This window comes from Bicyclus anynana, chromosome 20 (genome assembly GCF_947172395.1).
Source record: "Bicyclus anynana chromosome 20, ilBicAnyn1.1, whole genome shotgun sequence".
Lineage (NCBI taxonomy): Eukaryota > Metazoa > Arthropoda > Insecta > Lepidoptera > Nymphalidae > Bicyclus > Bicyclus anynana.
In genome coordinates, this window is record NC_069102.1 from 8,241,083 (window position 1) to 8,264,071 (window position 22,989).

General features: G+C 35.6%; 1 protein-coding gene across 2 annotated transcripts in view; it reads right to left on the reverse strand.

Moving 5' to 3' along the window:
* LOC112053335 (uncharacterized) overlaps nucleotides 1-22,989 on the reverse strand; it is an 81,208-nt gene that overhangs the window by 26,687 nt on the left and 31,532 nt on the right. Inside the window, exon 1 of one of the 2 annotated variants that reach the window (XM_052887715.1) lies at nucleotides 22,381-22,534. The exons of the other annotated variant lie outside the window; for it this stretch is intronic. The gene's annotated coding sequence lies outside the window, so the exon portion shown is untranslated. Of the gene's footprint in view, nucleotides 1-22,380; nucleotides 22,535-22,989 lie in introns of those variants that run through there. 2 annotated transcript variants of the gene reach the window in all.

The window sequence follows — 22,989 nt, forward strand, 5'->3', positions numbered from 1 at the left end:
GAGACGACGTCACACGGTTTCACGCGCGTAGTCTTTGTGAGTGTCATATCCCCGAGTGGGGATATGACACTCACAAACAACGTGGCTTTCCAGTGTTCAAAATTGGTTCAGTAAATCCAGAGATTACCTCCTACAATACCACAAACTTTGCCGCTTTATAATATTAGTAATAGATTAGCATGGTTCATCTCGCAAATTTCTAAAGGTAATGCCCGATGATGACCACTCACTATTCAAACCGGTGTTGTCCGACACCGGTCAATTCCGTTTGACTATTGAAAGCTATTTATTGGTCTCAGAGCTCAGCAGGGTGCACCACGAGCAGGTGAGGTTGGCAGTTGGAAGAATGACCGGTATTAGCCTGCCCCAGACAATGCAGTGTTGGTCGCTTTCCACTAGGTGGACCGATGACATCAAATAGTGAACAGAAAGCAGCTGGATGCTGGCAGCTCGGGACCGTGGTGTTTGTGTGTGGACATCCACCGCTGGGCACTGCTGGACACCGCTGTTTATCGTTTACTGTTATTCAAAGTTTGGTAGGTACTGGACTGGCACTCGCAAAGTGGCATTTTTTCGTCAACTTCTTTAATGGTGTGTCAACGCATACTTACTTTCTTAGTCTTTCAAAAATGCATAAAGGCTCACTTTTGAAAATTTACAAAATGTATCGACAATCTATTTTATTGCTTCATCACCATAGACAACACTACAGGACAAAGTTTCCTTCATTAGATTTTTCAGGATCGTTTCGTGTTTTAACTTGCATAATTTTATCATTATTTCGTATAAGTGGACTGAGTGGAAAAAATATTATAAACCTTACGCACTTATCTGCGGGATGTCCTAAATTTTTTTTAATGTTTTTTTCAAGAAGCATTTTTATGTTTCTCTTCTATTGACGAAACTTACTAATTGCAACTAGCGGTACCGCAGTAAAACTGGACAGTTATTTAAAAGCCAGGTGAGCAAATAAAAATAATCATGTCATCCGATAGGGTCACCAAATATTTTTGTTTATCAGGACAATGAGTATAACGGGCAACGGCAGGCGTAAACAACAAACGTACAGAAGTTTTACTATCATATATTATACTCGTAAATGCGAATGTGTGTTTGTTGGTCTGTTACATTTTCACGCCTAAACTACCTAAGCGATTTTAAAATATTTCACTTATGGACAGCTTAATTATCAACGAGCAACATAGGTTATTTTTTTTCTCAATATCTTCACAAGAATGGAACTACACGGGTTAAAACGTATAGTAAATAAATAATAAATTTATAAAAAAAAATAGTGCTAAAGAACGCTCGCAGTACGATTCTGACATTAATTGCGCTACAGCTATGTAGAACAGTATCTACTAATATTGTCCAACTAAATGAACAATAGGAATACTATAAAGTCTTTATGGATAGGTACTTTTACTTTTACACAAGAATTGCAAAATGCCTCCATACAGTCGACGGCTCCCTGATAGTAAAATTCAATTCAAATTTTGTGTTTCAGGTTGGAAAACGAACACTATATACTAAGCCTCCTGTCAACTAGCTTCAAGACTGCATACAGATCAAGCAATTATAGGCTTCACAGACCAAAATAAAGTTACTTAGTTGTAAGACTTATGGCGCTAGTCAGAATGCAACTGCACGCATTATGACCTTCCATTTAGTGTGAGATTAACATGTCCTCAATCTAAAAGTCGTTAACGACGAGTACATAAACACTATCATTAAAGTACTCGTAAAATAGACTTAATTTGTTGTTACTAGGGCGCTAATAAAGTCACAAAATATAGTGTTGTGCTCGTTGCTACATTATACTAAGTCGTACGGAGCAGGAATGGATTAAGTTAAGGTTATTACATAAATACCTGCCTAAGAAGTAAATAATGACATAATAATAAATATGTTTAATAGAATTACTAGACTTACAAACTAATTCTAGGTACAACTAGGGGCAGTGATCCGATTTTGCTATCATTTGGTTATTTTAACATAATGACTTTAAAATATCGATATCATATTAGGCGAATTTTGCCGGCAGTTTATAAGGTATTTTAGTGTATAATTATACATTATTCGCCGAATATTCTAAATGCCAAATTACCAAGATGAGTATTACCAAAAATGTTCCATTGGGACTTTCTCTCTTGTTTTGGAAGCTTATATTTTTTCCAACCCTGTAAAAGTGCAATCATTTGTAGTTTGAGCGATTGACGAGTATATTTTATTGATTTTTGTTTCTATAAATAATTTAAAAATATGTTGGAGTTTTTAGTAGATACTTTAGAATACAAAGACACGTTTGCAGCCAATGCTATCTCGCTTCTTCCAGTATCTTGTTTATTTGTTACGATTGATTGGCACACAAGTATGATATGGGCTCAGTATTTAGTATTTAAAACGCAGTATTTTCATGTTATTTACACAGATAAACATGAAAATATGCTTTTTAGTTAGGTTTTAAAAAATGTCCCGTTTTTTAAATTGTAAACGTGGTGAACCTAATTATATGTGGAAACAAGAAATCTTTCTTAATTTCCCTTGAGGTCTCATTTGTATTTTTTGAAGTGTTAATTTATCTTACACAAAAGCGTAAAAGCCTGTGTGGGTGACAGTGTCATTTATAATGCTACTAGCGGACGCCCGCGACTTCGTCCGCGTAAAAATCGATGTCAACTTTCAACCCCTATTTCACATTCTATTTTACAAGTTTTATAACTTATACCTAATAAATAGTCCATTTATCATTTTACATTTACAAATGTACCTAGAAAAATTAAGGACTTTCCGTACAGACTTTCTACCCCTACTTCACCCATTTCTGATTTTGTTTTCGCGACAAAAAGTAATTAAATTATCCTTCTACGTATTATGGTCTCAAATCGTCTTAAGTATCACTTGAATTCATTCTGTAGTTTCAGCGTGATGCCCGGTCAAAAAAAGGCAAACAGACAGACAAAAAATAGAAAATAGGCTTCAGTATCGATCTCCTACCTCTACCCTACTCCTACCCTACCCGTACCCTAACTGAATCCTACCCCTACCCTACCCGTAATCTTCCCTTTCCCTACCCCTAGGATAGGGGTAGGCCCTACCTCTACCCTACCCCTAACCTAGGCATACACTCCCCTACCCTGCCCTACTCCACCCTACCCCTACCCTACCTTTACCCCTACCCTACCCTTACACAACCCCTACCCTACCTGTACCCTACCCTACCCTACCTTATATCTTCCCTACCTTACCCCTACCCTTAGCAAAATCGGTCCAGCCCTATGAGCGTGGTGCGATGACAAAGGAAAATAGAGACTTCTATGCTAAAATTATAATCTTTGGATCTACTGGACCGATTTGAAAGATTGTTTTACCAATAGAAAGCTACGTTATTTGCGAGTGTCATAGGCTATGTTTGCTTCCCATATTCACACAGGAACAGGAACTACGTAATTGAAAGCGCGGGGCGTCATGTAGCGGAATTTCTGCGTCTTTTAGAAATTTTGTATTATCTCCGAAACTATTTAAGTAATTAACATACTATAAAGAGCAAATCTTATCTCCATAATATCTTTGTGATTATTAAATAATTTATTTTGATAAGGATTTAAGTTAAGTAGCATAAATAATGACGCAAACCTAAGTATATAAAATTTATAATTTTTAAAACACAAAAGGTACTAACTATATCTGCTAATATATAGAAGACAGATATATGGTGTCGCGGACTTTTTTGTAGAACTTTTAGAGATACATAAAGCCTCCATACATTAATTTCAATTTTACACAATGGTTAAGGCAGCGCATGCGAATAAGTCTGCTTAAGAGGATTTTCGGTCCGACCTGTATGACAAAAACTGTGTTAACTCGGCGAATATATATCATACTAATATAAAATATAGCCTATAGCACTCCCCAATAATGTAGCATTCTACTGGTGAAAGAATTTTTGGAATCGGACCAGTAGTTCCGAAGATTACCCCATTTAAAAAATGTGACAAACTTACAAACTTACAAACTTTACCTCTTTATAATATTAGTATAGATTAGCTGAGGCCTTTTTATGGGCTCGATAGCAGGAGCAGTTTACAACTAAAGTTATACAACAAAAATAGCCAAAGATTTTAACGAGATAACGAGGGGTATTAAACTCCCGACATCAACAAAGAATAGTGTTATAGGTTTGACGTGTCTGTCTATGTGTATGTCTGTATCATCGTAGCTTTTACGAGTAAAGGATTACGGACGATTTGAAGCTCAAATGTTGTCGAGATAACGTCATCGAAATGATTTTTAGTTATTTGTCTCGTTTTTCGTTTTTCCATCAGGACGAGACTGATATACTCTTCTGCTTCTTAAAGTGCCTCTCCATTACGATTAAAATTTTCAAAGGAATTTTCAAAGTCCATTTCAGGTCCACTCTTGTACCTCGTATATTCTATCTATCTAAAATTTAAAAATACAAGGATTTTATTAAAATCTTAATAAGTGAATAAATGTCACTAAATAAAAAGAAACAAATAAAACTAAAACCCAAGTTTTTGAGATATTATATCAAAATGGCGTCCTTAAAGCAACTATGGCATGACACTTGACAGCAAACATCAAAACGACTACTGCGTTGAAAACGTCATCAATCCGCCATTATTTGTGATGCATTTCTTGGGAGAAAATAAATATTATTGCGAAAGAATAAAGTAAATTCGTAGATTTGTGTGATCGAAAATAGTTTTAAAAAAATATTTTCTTTTATTTCCGATAGGGTACAATGACTGGTCCTGGTCTCCATACAATTTTGGACCATCTCCTTTTTATTAGTATTATTTACCTACTTACTGTACTTTTAGGACTTTTAAGATGGAATTGTACATCTGTTAGTGAGCAAAGAAGCGGTTTACTTAAGTAATTCGATGTACTTTCGTCGTATCAACACCTAATATAAAGTTTTCTCTTCTTCATTTTTTAATTAAAAAAACATTAGCTTGATAAAATCAACGATAAACATGTTGTCCAATATTAATAAAATTTTAATAATATATTGTTTGTTAGTTAAAGCAACGACATTCAAGAATAGTTTGCACTAGAAACGAAAAGTAGGGTTTTTCCGTTATCCGGATTATTTTATAATGTCACTAGCGGACACCCGCGACTTCGTCCGAGTGAAATTTAGTTTTTCACAAATCCCTCGGGAACCATGGATTTTTCCGGGATAAAAAATAGTCTATGTGTTAATCCAGGCTAAAATATATCTTTATACCAAATTTCAGCTAATTCGTTTCAGCAGTTGAGGCGTGTAAGAGTAACAAACATTCATATCATCAAAATCATCAGTTTTCGCAAATCTCGGGAGACCATGGATTTTTTCGGGATAAAAAGTAGCATATGTGTTAATCCAGAGTAAAATCTATTTCCATTCTAAATTTCAGCTAAATCGCTTCAGTAGTAGCGGAGTTATAGAGTAACAAACATCCAAACATCCATACAAACTTTAAAAGTAGTATTGTATCCGGGTAAGTATTTTCTCTACTCTAATTCTTCGTACTTGAAACCTTCGTGTTTCAAGGAATATTTTTAACTCATTAACACATTTTTATTTAGGAAAACTTAGCAAATTGTTAATTGTAACGTACTAAAATAATGTATGAAATATTTTGAAAAACAATTATGACTATAATGAAATAATATTATTATACCTATTATTTCATTGTATAAACGTAGTAAATATAACATGGTACATCCTGTTCTTGCCCAGTTTGTATCGAGTCCTTAGTTATTTTGTTCCCGCTAGTTCTACTGGGTTATGGTTTTACTCTATTATTACTATGAATTACGCAGGACTGCAATGACTGATTACATTTTAATGGTGGTCTTGAATTTACATGGAACTGCTGCTATTTGATATTTTTTTTCTAATTGATACTTAAGATATTGTTTTCTGAAAGCATATCTTGAGTTATTATTATTTTTATTCTTTTGCATTTATTACTTTAAAAAAAAAGAAATAGTACGCACTATTATTTTTTTTAACCAAAATCGGTAATTCAGGGATTTATTGCAGCTGATAACTAGCAAGTTATTTTTCGTGAGTAGCTTCATCTCGATGAGACGATAAACTTTTTTATTTGCGAAAATTTTTGATTCTGGTAGCTAACTTAGTTACCAGGTAATGAAAATTTCTGAGCGTCGGAACGAGATAATGTACCACTCAATTTGTGGGATACTGAAGCTGTTAAATTGTATGACTATTGATTAAGCTACAGTAAAAAACAGCTGGTTAATAAGTATTTCGGTTTAACAAGCATAAGACTCAAATAATAAATAAAAAATCTACTTGTTACTTATATTTTAAATGCGAAGATTTAGAAGAGGAAATACGTGGATGGATGTTTATTACTATATAGGTAATATAGGTACGCCAATATTATACTAAAAAGTGTAACTTGTGAATTAATTTAATATCATATTTGAATAAGTATATTCATTTTAAGTATAAGTAATAAGTAAGTTAATTGAATATTATGTGACTTTTATCAAAAACGCAGTCGCGGGCGTCCGCTAGTACCTAGATATTAAAAACACAAGTGAGAACGTAAAAAGAAAGCAGAAATTAAATACAAGTTTTTTATATAAAGAAAAACTAATCATTAAGTAAAAGCTACAAAGATGATAGCCGTTAATATAAACGAATATAGCTTTATATCGAAGTATGTTAATTGAGGCGAAGGAATTTTTAGCATTTATGTCGACGAGAGCTCATTAATGTATTCGATAGCTAACTTCTAGCGTGTGTTGTGATCAACATCATTATCAGACAGGTTATCCTGTGAAGTGCGACCTTAGGGTGCTTTTCCACCAGAGATGTGCTATGCAGTTGTGCTGCGAAGATGTGAAATCTAGGCTACTATAATGTGTGACTGTTTTCACTAATACTTACTAAAGCTAGCGAGGAGGAAGATGCGCAGATTGAGCTACGAGTATGCGATGTAACGATAGTAGGGAATCATAGCAGGCATTTATTTATTTATTTTATTTATTTATTTAAAGCACGCCAACAATACACATATTACACATTAAAAAACAATACAATAAGCCACAAAACTTGTACGTAACTGTCTTTCGTCGTCATCAACCCATATTCGGCTCACTGCTGCTCGAGTCTCCTCTCAGAATAACAGGGATTAGGCCAATAGTCCACCACGCTGGCCCAATGCGGGTTGGCAGACTTCACACACACAGAGAATTAAGAAAATTCTCTGGTTTGCAGGTTTCCTCACGATGTTTTCCTTCACCGATTGAGACACGTGATATTTAATTTCTTAAAATGCACACAACTGAAAAGTTGGAGGTGCATGCCCCGGACCGGATTCGAACCCACACCATACCACGGCTGTCTTTACATCCTAAAAGTTTATGACTTAATCAGCTTTAGTTAATACGTCACTGGCTTGGCACCGCCTTCAAAGTGATCAGAAGGTAGCCCATACAATGTTATTTTTCGCTTTTTAGTTTTTTTTGTGATTTTAAAGTCAGTTCCATTTTTATTTTCTCCCCTAATCAGAAAACATAAGAGCATATTTTATGGAGTAAAACACATAGAACATAAATAAAATGCTTTTATGCTACCAAGGAGTTTTAAAATAATAAGTAACACGTTCCACCCCAGGGCATCTAAGTACGTACAATTTTAGACGTGACAAATTTTCATCTAAATGCATGCAGACGCAGACGCAGACCTACGTGAGAGCAACGCGCGTGATTCAATCTCATGAGAATATTCCAATCGTGGCGTAGAGAATATAGGCAATATGAATATACAGGGTGCTCGGGAGTATTTCCCATAACATAGGGTTATATTCTATATGGAAAATTAATTAAAAATGTCTGAGGAACATGTGTTCGTAAATGAATACTTTTGGAGTAAAAAATATATCGTTCCTGTATATTGTTAGTTATAAACCCATATTCGGCTCACTGCTGAGCTCGAGTCTCCTCTCAGAATGAGAGGGGTTAGGCCAATAGTCCACCACGCTGACCCAATGCAGTCTTCACACACGCAGAAAATTCAAAAAATCTCTTGTATGCAGGTTTCCTAACGATGTTTTTCCTTCACCGATATTTAATTTCTATACACAACTGAAAAGTTTAAGGTGCATGCCCCGGACCGGATTCAAACCCACACCCTCCGGAATCGGAGGCAGAGGCTATATCCACTAGGCTATCACGTATATTTTATCATATTTGCCCTATCTAAATTTCTATAGGTACTAATATTATAAAGAGGTGAAAAAAATACCTACTAATTTCCAACGCGGAAGTGATTGATTTGTATAGCAATTAGGATAAGTTAGCAATTAGGATAAATAACTTAATATTATTTTTGAAGACTATATTTCAATTATACACACATAGCAATGACATTAGCCTACATTGTAGTTCTAGATTTAATTAACTTTCTAGATAGCTAAAAATATAAAGTTCTCACGGAAAAGCATCCTGAAAAGTCTAGACTTAAACAGTGGCGCGTATTTAAAGGATTTATTAGTATTAATAATTTTGTTGTAATAAATTGTTTCCTAAATAGATTTAGTTATTAATTGCAGAAAGTATGATTCCCGTTATGAACGTTTGCAGATCGGACAGAAAAATTAATTACTAAATAATAATAATTTTATTTTTTTTAGCATATCCATTTAATGATTTATTTCGTCTAAAATTAATTATATTTTTATTGCTAACCAAAGGTTTTTTAAAATAATGAATAGATTTAATAAATAGGTATTTGTGCAAGTTAGCTCGTTATACGAAGTATGTATCAAACATGCTAAAAAGGAGAGAGAGATGAAAAGGATATAAAGATTAAGCCCACCACTTCATTTCAGTGATGATACTGAGGATCCAATAATCAGTGTTGTTCAATAATTTTACTATGTTTGATTAGAATGATCCTTTGCAAATGACGGAGGTTTCATACTACCAATATCAGTAACGTGGGGCTGCTATTGAAAAAATTATGAAAGAACTCTATAACATTTTGTTATTTTTTTCCCGAATCAAGACTCGTAGTCTAGACTATCTTATTAAGACTGTCCACTTGACCATTGAAGCAAATACTATCTATACCTATCTTGTACATTTGTGGTTCAATTAAATTTGTGTGGTTTGTAATAACAGAGAATTAAAAAAAATAGATAACGCAGTGGAATTCAATTCCACATAATATTTTGCACGGTAAGACAATAGTAAAAGATTAAAAAAAGTTATCACCGCAAACAGCTGCAATTGCCTAGAGCTACTCGTAGACCCGATAACTTTTACTGAGGCATTTATTATTATTGTACTACTTATTGAGGAATAAAATTTTCAAAAAAATATATTGAATAAAAATATTATGAAATCGAAAGTTATTTTTTACGTTCATAAGAAAAAAGAAATTATTCGGTCGTTAAAACTTAAAACTAAGCTAAGCTATAAAAAAGAAATTACACACGCACTGACCAAATTAAAGTCTTTCCCTAAACTTTTAGCATAAAAACGTCAAGCTTAAAGTTTTTGGTCACATCTCCAGAAATCAGGATTAAATTAGTAGTGCAGGGCCAAGTTGAAGGCAAAAGATCCAGAGACAAATCTGCAACCCGCTGGACAGACAGACAGTCAAGGTTGCATCTCAATCATCCATGGAAGTGTTCCCATAATGCAACCAATCGCCAAAAGTGGAGAAGTGTTGCACAGAAAGAGTCGCTTATCATTGCAAACACGAGCACTCTGCCAAAAGTGAATTAAGAAGAAAAAGAAAACTGCAGCTAACAGTTTTAGCAGTTCTTCTACTGCAGCCCTGGTGGTCAGAGCCTTTAAAAAGTAGGTCGATAGCCTATAGATAAAATAGGTGTCATTACCTGAAGCTCATTTCATCATCACCGGCCTATCCATCAGCAGGCTGATGATTTAGGAATAAAATGTTTCTTTAGCTACTTTAGGTAGTAATGACTACCTACTATAATGGGGATGATGACTAGGTTTGAATATATTGATTTTTATGATACATTCGGGTAAATATGGTCAATGTTAATTAATTTATACATAAAAAGCAAAGATTGTCTGGATATTTGCAAAATAAATGAGATTATAAAATTTCAAAATCTATTAAAAATCTTTTATCGTAATTAGTTGAAAATTCATACAGTTTTAGCTTCCTTACATTAAATGTGATATTTTTTAATACATGAACTATAAACATAAACGCACAAATGAACGCACATACTAATCTAACGATCGTTACATTACCTACGACGTCACTAGTTCGTGCCATTTTGTATGGGGCGTCTTTCAGGGATTCGCGGCAGCGTCGAAAATCTGACCCTTTAAGTCCCTGTAGCTCCGAAAGTAATGATCGCAGATACCCTGTTCCTTTTACAAAATTGCTTTACTATTAGCATACTCTTAATTTATATACAATTTAAAAAACTGTCATCATCCCTAATAAGCTTATTTTATTACCTGTACTACCTATTATAGGTAGTACAGGTAATAAAATAAGCCTTACCTTAATAAAATAAATTACCTTAATAATATTAGGTATAATAACTCTCTTGGTACAGGCTAAATATGGCATATGGAAATATCCCATTATTATTAATGTTTTAATGTAATTCAATGATCACCAGCAATAAATTAATAACGTCCGAAACGTAATATCATTATGCACAAAATGGTCGAAATTTCTGAATTTGCATAGAGAAATTTCAAAAGTTGATCCGTGTGACTTTTTTGCAATAACACCATCTGTATAAAAAGTTACTAAATCTAGAGGTCACTTTTAACCTTATTAAATGTATTGCAATAATTATTTTGTTTTCACTGTTATTGCATTATTTCTCTTATTTTAAGATTTTAGCTGAAGTGGCAATGGGCGGGGCACATAGTGCGAAGAGCCGATGGACGTTGGGGTCCCAAAATGCTGGAATGGCGACCCCGCACTAGTAAGCGCAGTGTTGGCCGACCCCCCACCAGGTGGACTGACGACATCAAGCGAGTCGCAGGGATTCGCTGGATGCAGTATCGTGATGTTTGGAAGTCCCTACATAAGGCCTATGTCATGCAGTGGACGTCCATCGGCTGATATGATGATGATGAAGATTCTAGCACAATTGCCGATTCAACTAGTTTTTGTATTTAAGTAATTATTAACGCCTAATTTGCCTTTGGTATTTGGACATTTGGCCTATTTGGTGACATTTAAAGCCACAACAACTCTACAGTTACCATTTTATGACACAAAACATTTTTGTATGCGCTAGCCCAAGACATTCATTATCTTTGTTGATTGTGTAAGTGTCGGTAGCTCTTTAATGTGACCTCAGCAGCTAACGCAGAACCATCGTAGACTAGGATCCGACGGCAGAAGATGATGAGAGAACAGACTAACTCCTTAAATGCGTCTCCTGTGAGACTCAGACCGTTCTGGACGGGTGTCTTGACTTGAGATATGTGGCACTGCCTAGAAATAAAGTAGCATATTTCTATCTACGTAGTACTCTTTCTTTGAGCAAGAGTCTCCTAACATAATAAGCATTGTTAATAGGCTAATGATCCACCACGCTTCACACACGTAAACGATTAAGATAATTCTCAGGTACACAGGTTTCCTCACGATGTTTTTCCATCACCGTTTTATGATACGTGATATTTAATTTCTTAAAATGCACATAACTGAAAAGTTTGATGTACATGTCCCGAACCGTATTCTAACTTACGTCCTCCAAATCAAAGGAAAAGGTCATAGCAGGACTATCACGGCTCTTAGGTACACCTTGAAAACGTCTAAAAAACGTACCTATGAAAATGTTACTTTAGACAGGATTGGTAGACGCGTGCGAATAAAAAAAACAACCAATAAAAAACCAAGTAAATCTAAGTCAGCAAGTGTCGGGTCATTACAAGCTTGCAGGTCACATCTCAGACAGATAACCTTGAGGTGAAGCTGCAGGTAAAATGTTAACGTATCAATCACGTTTAGATACCGAAAGTAAAAGTCAATGTTTTTCAAGTACATGTACGGACATGATACGCGGAAAGTGTATTGCTGGGAACACGTAATGTGTAAAAACAGTAACAATGACTTCCGACACCTTAGTTTATCGTGCAAAACATTTGTTATAGTAAGAACAACACGCCAATTTATAAGAATAACAACCTCGTATAATACTGAAAACATAAAAATATAAAGACGGAAGATATTAACCGAAGATCATTAGACAAAAGCAGAAACTGTAGATACCAATCTACATAAATATAAAACTATATCCCTATTCACTATTGTCATGCCATAATTTGATACAGACATTAGATTTATGATGATATCGATACTTTTCACATAAACCATGACAAAAATTAAAAAACGCAATTTTTTTTTATTAATTACATTCGTAACGCCATCTTGTTAGACTCAGATATTTATTTATCTATTTCGTAAAGTAATATAGTTACTGATTCCTCACTAACTGTAATAAAAGATAATGTTTCACGTTACAAATATATTGAAAATCCTGTATGTGGATCAGCAATAGTTTTCTAACCAAAGTCACGATCACACAAGCTCTTGCAATTGAGAAATTTCTATTAGTCACTAACAATAAACTAAATATTAAATCTCTATTACGTCCACCAGATCAAGAAGACCTTAAAACATTATAACAAACTATATTACCTATTTGTAAACCTGTACAAATTGTAAATTCTGAAATAAGGCTAAGGTATTAAAACAGTCATGACCAAACACCTAAAGCTTACTTTAGATGGAGAAAATATTATTTGTTTGACTCGTAAAGTACACAGAAGAGTGTCTGATGACCTTACCGAGGAGTTTAACTGATATAATGGCGAAAACGCTTTCATGTATTTTACAAAGCACAGGTCAATTAGATTTATAGCCGTTTACATAAAGGCCATCAGATACAATTGCGGGTTTCCTTGCAAGTGCGCGACAAAAAGGTCACATACTTCACTCCGCATGTCTTTTAGCGAAGAAAGTTTTCTATGGAGATATCGATACATTAGAATCGCCTATTAGTCCATTTACAGTGTTATTACCAATTGATGACTCTAATCAATGTTGTAAAATCAAGATGGCCTTATGTTGTTATGTGTTGACTTTTTAAACATTCGTCTCTTATGTAATTATGGTTCAACAAGTATTGACCTTACAAAAACATAAGTTAATCGGTTTGTCACAAGAAAATTTAACTTGACAACTCTATAACGACAAACTTATTCAATGAAACGAAACAATTTTATTGACATCATCATTATCAACCCATATTCGGCTCACGGTTGAGCTCGAGTCTCCTCTCAGAATGACAGGGGTTAAGCCAACAGTCCACCACGCTGGCCCAATGCGGATTGGCAGACTTCACACACGCAGAGAAATATGAAAATTCTCAGGTATGCCGGTTTCCTCACGATGCTTTCCTTCACCATTTGAGACACGTGATATTTAATTTCTTAAAATGCACACAACTGAAAAGTTGGAGGTGCATACCCCGGATTTGAACCCACATCCTCGGAATCGGGGGCAGAGATCATATCCACTGGGCTATCACGGGTCCATATCCACTGGGCTATCACGTGTTTATAAGGGCTATTTTATTGACAATAGAAAGTTAATTTTATGCTTGGATTAAATATGTTATCATTGAATTCAGGCAGTTTAGGATGATGTTTGGAAGACTCTACAGACAACTTATGTCCTAATAAGGAAGTTCGTTGGTTGAGAAGATAATCATACTAACACTTCACACTAATATTATAAAGGCGAAAGTTTGTGTGTAAGTTTGTATGTGCCTCCTTTGCGCTGCGGCTACTGAAGCGATTTGGCTGATATTTGGAGTGGAAATAGATTTTACTCTGGATTACCAGATAGGCTACTTTTGTTTCCGGAAAAATCCATGAATCCCGCGGGATTTGTGATAAATTGAATTCCACATGAACGAAGTCTCGGGTGTTTGCTAGAAATATGAAAACGCTAGCCTTTATTAATTATTCGACGGCCTCCGTGGCGCAGTGGTATGCGCGTTGGATTTACTTGACGTAGGTCCTGGGGCCGATTGTGGTTTTCTTAATTGGTCCAGGTCTGGCTGGTGGGAGGCTTCGACCGTGGCTAGTTACCACCCTACCAACAAAGACGTACCGCCAAGCGATTTAGCGTTCCGGTATGATGTCGTGTAGAAACCGAAAGGGGTGTGGATTTTCATCCTTCTCCTAACAAGTTAGCCCGCTTCCATCTTAGATTTCATCATCACTTACCATCAGGTGAGATTGTAGTCAAGGGCTAACTTGTAGAGAATAAAAAAAAAAAATAAGGACTCGTAGATACAAACCTGATTGCCCATAGACCATAGGATAATATATATAGTTAGATATGAAGTGCCAAAGAAATTGTATATTTAGAATCATCCAAGTTGCAAGTAATATACTCCAATCGACTACCAGACAATAATAATTAATAACAATCTATCACGATTTAGCGCTATGAATACTGTGTTGCAATAAAAACTAATATTGCAAAAAATAATTGTTTTTATTTATGTGCCTGTCTGTATTCTTATATTCATGGTGCTTTTGATAGCCAAATTAATTCCTAGATAACGGTTGTTTCAGTATAAACATGGATACAAGAATGGTGTTAATAAAGATTCAGCGTTAGATTAGAATAAAATTTTATTTATATTCTAACTCTTGCTTCTAAAATAGGACCATTAATGGCAAAAAGCTGGAATTAATGGCCACTTTAATTGGACGTCTTTAATACTTTATCGCTGATAGCATACATCAGATAGACAATGTATTGATGGACGATTGATTACCTAGGGTTAGACACGCAAAGGCTCAAAAATTAGCTACATAGGTATATTTGTAAAATGATTAATGTATAAAAATAAAGGATCCTTATGAAAAAAGAATCGCAATCCTTTATTAAAAAAGGATCGCAATCCTTTATTGAAAAAGGATCGCAATCCTTCATTGAAAATAATGGAAATCGAGAAAATATTTTCTCTTCTACCTAAGTATATGTTGTATTTGTTGTTTTACCTTTATCAACGAGTATTTCAAAATTAACCGGAAGAATGAAGAACTCCTGTATTAGCTGAATCAAAAAAGTCAAATTAAAGTCAGCCATTTTTTTCGAATCAATAAAACTTCTTGCCCACACACTCTCTTGGAATAAATTTAACACTTCTTAATTCTAAGATGATTTCTACTTTAATCTTTGTAAACGATGAGCTCGCAAAATATACGACGTCTCATGCTTGTATTATGCTTTTACTACACTTACCTCTTGCTGTTTCTGTTGGATCATTAGTATTAGTACTTAAATTAGGTTACATTGGTAGAACGTGTCAATTTGACCTTAAACAAGGTGTCCGACTGGGGAGACGCCAATCTAGTCAAATTTAATGCTACCAAAACACAGGCGTGTTTATTCACTGCGAAAAGGAGTCCATTCCAGTTTACTCCTACTTTCCGGAATACACCTGTTCCGATCACCGACAGTATTGAGCTTCTAGGTATTACAATATCGTCCAAGCTCAACTTTGGAGAATGCATTAAGTCCAAAGCAGTAACAGCTGGTAAGAAGCTCGGTATCCTAAATAAGGTGAAGCGCTACTTCACACCGGAACAGCTTCTTACTCTTTACCAAGCTCAGGTTCGTTCGTGCATGGAGTACTGCTCCCATTTATGGGATGGATCGGCCAAATACCAGCTTGCTGCTCTGGACTCGGTGGATCGCCGAGCTAGAAGGCTCATCGGTAACGAGGCGCTAACTAATGCGAAATTGCAATCATTAGAGCATCGCCGAAAAGTTGCCTGTCTGTCGGTGTTCTACAGGATTTATTTCGGAGAGTGCGCTCAGGAACTTTTCGATCTAGTTCCCTCTTCACCTTTTTACCACAGAACTGCCAGGCATCGCAGAGGTCTGCATCCATACGTAGTTGATGTCCCCTGGACTCGTACGAAGCGTTTCGGTTCTTCGTTCCTGATCCGCACTGCGAAATTATGGAATGCCCTTCCAGCTTCAGTTTTCCCTACCACCTACAACATGGGTATATTCAAGTTAAGAGTGAATAGGCATTTTCTAGGCAAGCGCGTTCCACCTTAGGCTGCATCATCGCTTACTGTCAAGCATGATTGCAGCCAAGCGCTAGCCTATATAACGTAAAAAAAAAAAAAAAGCTTGGTGTACCTATATTGATATTATAAAGCTGAAGAGTTTGTTCGTTTGCTTGTTTGAACGCGCTAATCTCAGGAACGATTTGAAAAATTCTTTCAGTGTTAGATAGCCCATTTATCGAGGAAGGCTATAGGCTATATAATTAATCCCGTATTCCCACGGGAACGGGAACCACGCGGGTGAAACCGCGTGGCGTCAGCTAGTACTTAATACTAGGGACGCCCGCAACTTCGTTTGCGTAAAATCTGTTTTTTTTAGTCCGTTGATTATTCCGGGAAAAAAGTAGCCTATGTGGACTTTATCTCTATACCAAACGTTCAAATCAGATCAGCGGCTTATCTGTGAAAAGGTAACAGGCAGACTTACTTTCGCTAAAATGGAAGAGGGCGTACTTAAAAAACCTTAGGCAAAGACGTACCGCCTTTGCCGGTAGGAACAATAGGAAGGCACCAGCCAGACCAATCGACCCAGCTGGGGGATCGAACTCAGGACCTCCGATTTGTAAATCCACCGCGCACACCACTGCGCCACGGAGGAAATTTTTAAGTATAGTTTTAGGTTAGCTACAACGTTAGGTATACTAGGTGTCTACTTGATGTCTATGTTTTGTGTCTAGGCATGAATGAAAGTAATTGAATTTAAGATTTATGTGAATGCATTTAAACGAACGTTATGTATGTATTAACCTTCGTTCAGTGTGGACATAATTTATTTCTGCTAGCTGACCCGGCTAATGTTGTTCTGCCTGGTCACTCGGGAGAAATAAATTTGTCATCATCATCATCATCATATCAGCCGATGGACGTCCACTGCAGGACATAGGCCTTTTGTAGGGACTTCCAAACATCACGATACTGAGCCGCCTGCATCCAGCGAATCCCTGCGACTCGCTTGATGTCGTCAGTCCACCTGGTGGGGGGTCGGCCAACACTGCGCTTACTAGTGCGGGGTCGCCATTCCAGCACTTTGGGACCCCAACGTCCATCGGCTCTTCGAACTATGTGCCCCGCCCATTGCCACTTCAGCTTCGCAACTCGTTGAGCTATGTCGGTGACTTTGGTTCTTCTGCGGATCTCCTCATTTCTGATTCGATCACGCAGAGATACTCCTAACATAGCTCGTTCCATCGCCCTCTGTGTGACTCTAAGCCTTCTTATGAGGCCCATAGTTAGCGACCAAGTCTCGGAACCATAGGTCATCACTGGCAACACGCACTGTTCGAAGACTTTTGTCTTCAGGCACTGAGGAATTTCGGACGAAAAGATGTCGCGAAGCTTCCCGAATGCAGCCCAGCCGAGTTGGATTCGACGGTTCACCTCTTTCTCGAAATTGGACCTACCTAACTGGATCATATGTCCTAGGTATATGTATTCGTCTACAATTTCGAGTGCAGCGTTCTCAACTATAACTGGGTGGAGCGATACATGAGCATTACACATTATTTTTGTTTTGCCCATGTTCATTTTCAGGCCCACCTGTTGAGAAACGCTGCTGAGGTCATTGAGCATGGTACTAAGGTCATCCAGAGTCTGTGCCATTATACATAAATACTAAAATCGCGAGTAGTGATAGTAATGGGGGTAGGGGTAGAGGGGGAAAAAATGCTTTATTATTCTCATAGCCATACTTATCTGCCAAGTAAAATTTCATTAATCGAACCGTTTCGTAGGAGGACACCAAGCAATTTACGCTTTTAGTACCACGTCAGGTAAAACCAGTTAGGTCGCTCGATCTCGTGTTGGCTTGTGCTAAAGCTAGGTGGCGGGACTTGTTTCTGTAAAGTGTAGGGAGTTAGAGAGGGGTAACGACCGGGCGGGAACGACTTGTGATATAAGGCGCGTAATTCTTGGGTTACTTGGGATAGGAGGAGAGAGTGACTTGAGTGGAAAAGGGGAGTGTTAGCTAACTGTCTGTTAACAAAGTTAACGTTAAAAAGTTTAACCCTACACACAACGTTCACAAGTGCGTGACTCCACTCAAGGTCATTCTCTGCCATTCTAGGGTTTTATTTTGGTTACAATTTGATTTGTTAATTAAGTTGCCCTGACAAAAATTGTGAATCTTTGTTCAACATTGGTTTTCTTATTTTTGCAATCCACTTCTGAGTCTGCTAAAAATACTGTATATACTGCATTTACTTTTCATACAAATGGCTCACAAAAGTTGTTCCCCATTTTAAGCGGGGAGAAACTATTTGACAGGTTTTCGTATAATATTCTGTCAGTTCCGTGAGCGGTGCGAATGACAGTGATCATTGAGTCTATGTACCGTAGGCAGTGGCGTAGCTAGGTAACCAAGGGCCCTTGTGCAAATAAAAAATGGGCCCTACCATTTAAACTGGTTAGGTTTTATCAAGTAAAAATATTCATCAGCTCTTTTTCGTTTTCGAAATTTTCCAAGTTCAGTTCGATTACGATTTTCTGGTATGGATTCGAGGTCACCCTGGATTAATATTTTTAAGGGCCCGGGGCATTGCAACGCCTAGCCCCTGGGTAGCTACGCCATTAACCCTGACCCAAGATAAATAATCGATATTATCAAGTACTTACTCGTACTTCGTTAGCTTAAAAAATTACAGATGTTCAATCAAGTTAACATCATACCTCCAAACTATAGTTTTATTATAAGCCACTAAAGTTTCTGTTTGTCGCCGATAGCTTATAGGTTGCTTGAGTAACTGTACTAGCCAATAGGAATGAAGTATGTGTACATAAGTCAAAGCGAAGCTTGACCGGGTCCACTAGTAATATGATATAGTATCAGGTTATGGGTATACTGCGTGCTACCGCATCGCATAATCAAAGACGATAAAACGCATTTTTACGACTTTTCCCTAATCCCAGCTGCTTGGTCACACGTGTTTCAAAATCTTGAATTACTTATGCACTTTTACAACGACTTTCTGCATTGGAAAGCGTGTGGTTTATGTGATATAAAGTCTCTAAATATGCTAGTTCGAACCACATTTTTACTACCCATTATTGTTATCATACTATTTATACTAATTGAGAACAAATTTTTCTTTCCTATCCGAAAAGAAGACGGACTCATCGCGCATTTCAAGTGCATTTGATGAGAATGGACAGTTGTTAGTATAATACATACTCCTGTGCCTTGCTCGTGAGAAATTGAATGTAAAGGAGATGGTCCATTTCAGGTCCACTCTTGTATCCCGTATCATTAAAATTTAAAAAATACAAGGATTTTATTAAAATCTCAATAAGTGAATTAATGTAACTAAATAAAAATAAATAAATAAAATTAAAACCCAAGTTTTGAGATAAATCAAGATGGCGCCTATAAAGCAACTATGACATAACAATTGACAACAAACGTCAAATCGACTACTGCATTGAAAACTTCATCAATCCGCCATTATTACCCATATTAGTGTTGTGTTCTTGGGAGAGAATGAATATTATTTCGAAAGAATTATAGTAAATTCGTAGATTTGTATAATCAAAAATAGTTAAAAAAATATTTTATTTTATTTCCGCCAGGGTACAATGAATGATCCTGGGCTCCATACAATTAATTGAAGCACGCTTAATTGATTGAAGTTTTACAAAATCCCTATTTAACCATTTAGGTTAAATTCTGATATTATTGACTTTGTAATTGAACTACCTTTATGTATTACTAGCGGACGCCCGCAACTTCGTCCGGTAAAACTCGATGTCAACTTTTAACCCCTATTTCACCCCCTTCTATTGATATTTTCGCATGTATTATAGAATAAATAGTCTACCAATCGTTTTGCAAAACTATAACTTAATACATGAACGAATTACAAAAAAAACCTCAACCTCTTTTTAACCTTTTAGGTAGAATTTTGAAAACTTGAATTACATTATTTTTTGAATTTTTTTTGTAGTACACATATAAATTTTTACCTCTTTAAAATAATAGTATGGATACGTCTATTTGGTAAATGTTAAGATCTAGAGTTCTAGACTATAAAATACCATGTCTAAAATGCGCATAATTGATTTAGTTATACCGTAGAATTTAATAGTGATTATGAAGGCGTATAATTGAATACATTCCATTATAATTTTAATAGTATAAACATCAATGTATTCATTTAAATAATATCCTCCGATATAACCTGTGTGACCCAGGGATCATTTGTCAAAGAATTATAACTGTTTCGCAATATCAATAAAGATTTGCATTGTAAGAACGAGTAAAGTATCTTTTCAAATATGATGTCATATAGATTTTTGAGTTTTTCCTGGCATGGTACCTATGGACTTTAATATCCGTTACTTGTAATTATAAATAGATACTCACCGATTTGATGGAACAAAATGTATGGGTATTTTTCATGTTAAAAGTTATCACTTATACCAATCATAGAGATCAAAATATTTTATAATACTTACTTATCTATAACTGGTATTAAGATGAAATAGTATAATAAAAGAAAATTGGCATACAATAATAAATTAATTAAATGTCTAGGTAATTCAATAATTTTTTGATCAAAACATGTACCACACTCTAGCAAATAAATAAAAAGAACATATAACATACAACATTTTAATCTATACTAATATTATAAAGCTGAAGAGTTTGTTTGTTTGATTGAATTCAATTTCATCTCAGGAACTACTGGTCCGATTTAAAAAAATCTTTTAGTGTTAGATAGTCCATTTATCGAGGAATAGTGGATATGACCTTTGCCTCCGATTCTGGAGGGTGTGGGTTCGAATCCGGTCCGGGGCATGCACCTCTAACTTTTCAGTTGTGTGCATTTTAATTAGAATGCAATTTAAATATGACTTGTCTCAAACGGTGAAGGAAAAACATCGTGAGGAAACCTGATAATTTTCTAAATTCTCTACGTGTGTAAAGTCTGCCAATCTGCATTGGGCCATTTTGGTGGTCCTGGCCTAACTCTCCCCATTCTGAGAGGAGACTCGTGCTCAATAGTGAGCCGAATATGGGTTGATAATGATGATGATAATGATTAAAAGAACGAGAAAGAAATTTTATTATATGAATAGGTAGAGATTTCTTTAATTTCATTTGAGAAATGATATCTCTACATTATAGAGAAATTCGACATCGAAGTTCAAGGATTTAGATTGAATCTCGCTTTGTATGCAAATTTAGTTTCTATTGAAAGATTAATATGTGATTTTAAAAATTGCTTTATTTAAGAATGCATATTCTAGAATGGCAATAATATGTCCTCCCACACGACTTTCAGATTAGAAACGTTTATTATTATTTTTAGGGTAAAATAAGTTTTTGGGTTGTTATTTATAAGGGGGAATTAAAATTAAGTAAGTTATTGAAATGCGATTTTTAGTTAAAAATATTTATGTATACTCTATACTAATATATAAATATATTGGAGTTTCTTGAGGGTTTGTTTGAAAACACCCATGTTTTCCAGTTATACACACACACAGAAATATTTTCTATTTATGGGAATCGAACCCACAGCCGTGGATGCAGAAAGCAGGGTCACTGCCCACTGCGCTACGCGGCCGTCAAATTGTGATAGTGACTTATTGTGAATCTTACGTTATACAGCGTTACAATTTTCAGACGCAAAAATTTTCTGTGTGTGAGTTATGAGGCAGAATTACTTTGAAAGATTCTGAAACTTGACGGAATAATAAAAATAAATAAATTGGTACGCAGGTAATATCTAATTTAGTTTTAATTGACTGGTTATAAATCAAAATTAATTTATCATTATGGGCAGAAACGTTAATTTTGGATTTTTGAATCATCTTCACATTTGGTACACATTTGGTATTTACTTCAGTGAATATTTATTTACATTAGTATAAAGTAACTAGCTGAAATAAAAGCATATCTAAACTAATTTACCTAACTTTGTGAATCATCCAGAAAATAAAAACTTTGATTTCACACAAAAAAGTCAAAATTACTGAAAAATAAACAATAAAAAAAAGATTCCGACGAATTGATAACCTCCTCCTTTTGAAGCCGGTTAAAAATCATGAAACATTTTCTTTAAAACATCTAATTGTGGCATTCATTTATGGCATATCTAATCTAACCTAACTCGGTGATTCACGCAAAAATAAAAACTCCGATTTCACACAAAAAAAATCAAAATTACCGAAAAATGTGCAATCTCCCACTTCATTAGCGAATTATAAAATTAAAATACTCACACATCACTCCATATCGTCATTAAAATGTAAAAAAAAAACACAAACACTGGCACAAACATAAAATCAGAGTTCAGTCCGCTAGTCGAGTATCCCGCGAATCGCGCATCGCGTGGTGTTCCGCGAACGGCCTTCGAAGAAATGTTCATAGTTCATACGCTAGCTGCCACTGTGTCTGCCCTACTGTACCTGTAGTACGGGCAGATGGCCATATAGATCCGGAACACATTGATATCGGTCTAAAGATATTTATTTCTCCAAAAAAGTTAACTTAGAGTTAACATATCGTCATTTTTGCAGACAGCATGCATTATTGTAACAAAATTTTAATTACATTGTTTTTTCAATATTTTGTCCAAGTTTATGAGGATGTAGGATTTAATCGATTTCTTGAATGCTTTTATGTTGTTTAACTCCTTAAAAGAGTTTGGCAGCTTGTTATATAACTGAGCACCCTCACATAATATGTTTTTATTTCCATAGGTTTTTGTCCGTGGTCGCCAAATATTGATTTTATATTTATTCCTGAGATTGAGTTTGTTAGTCCTATGCTTAAATGTTAAAGTAGAATGTAGTGTGTTGGTCATAATTTTTTTAATTATGAAACAGATA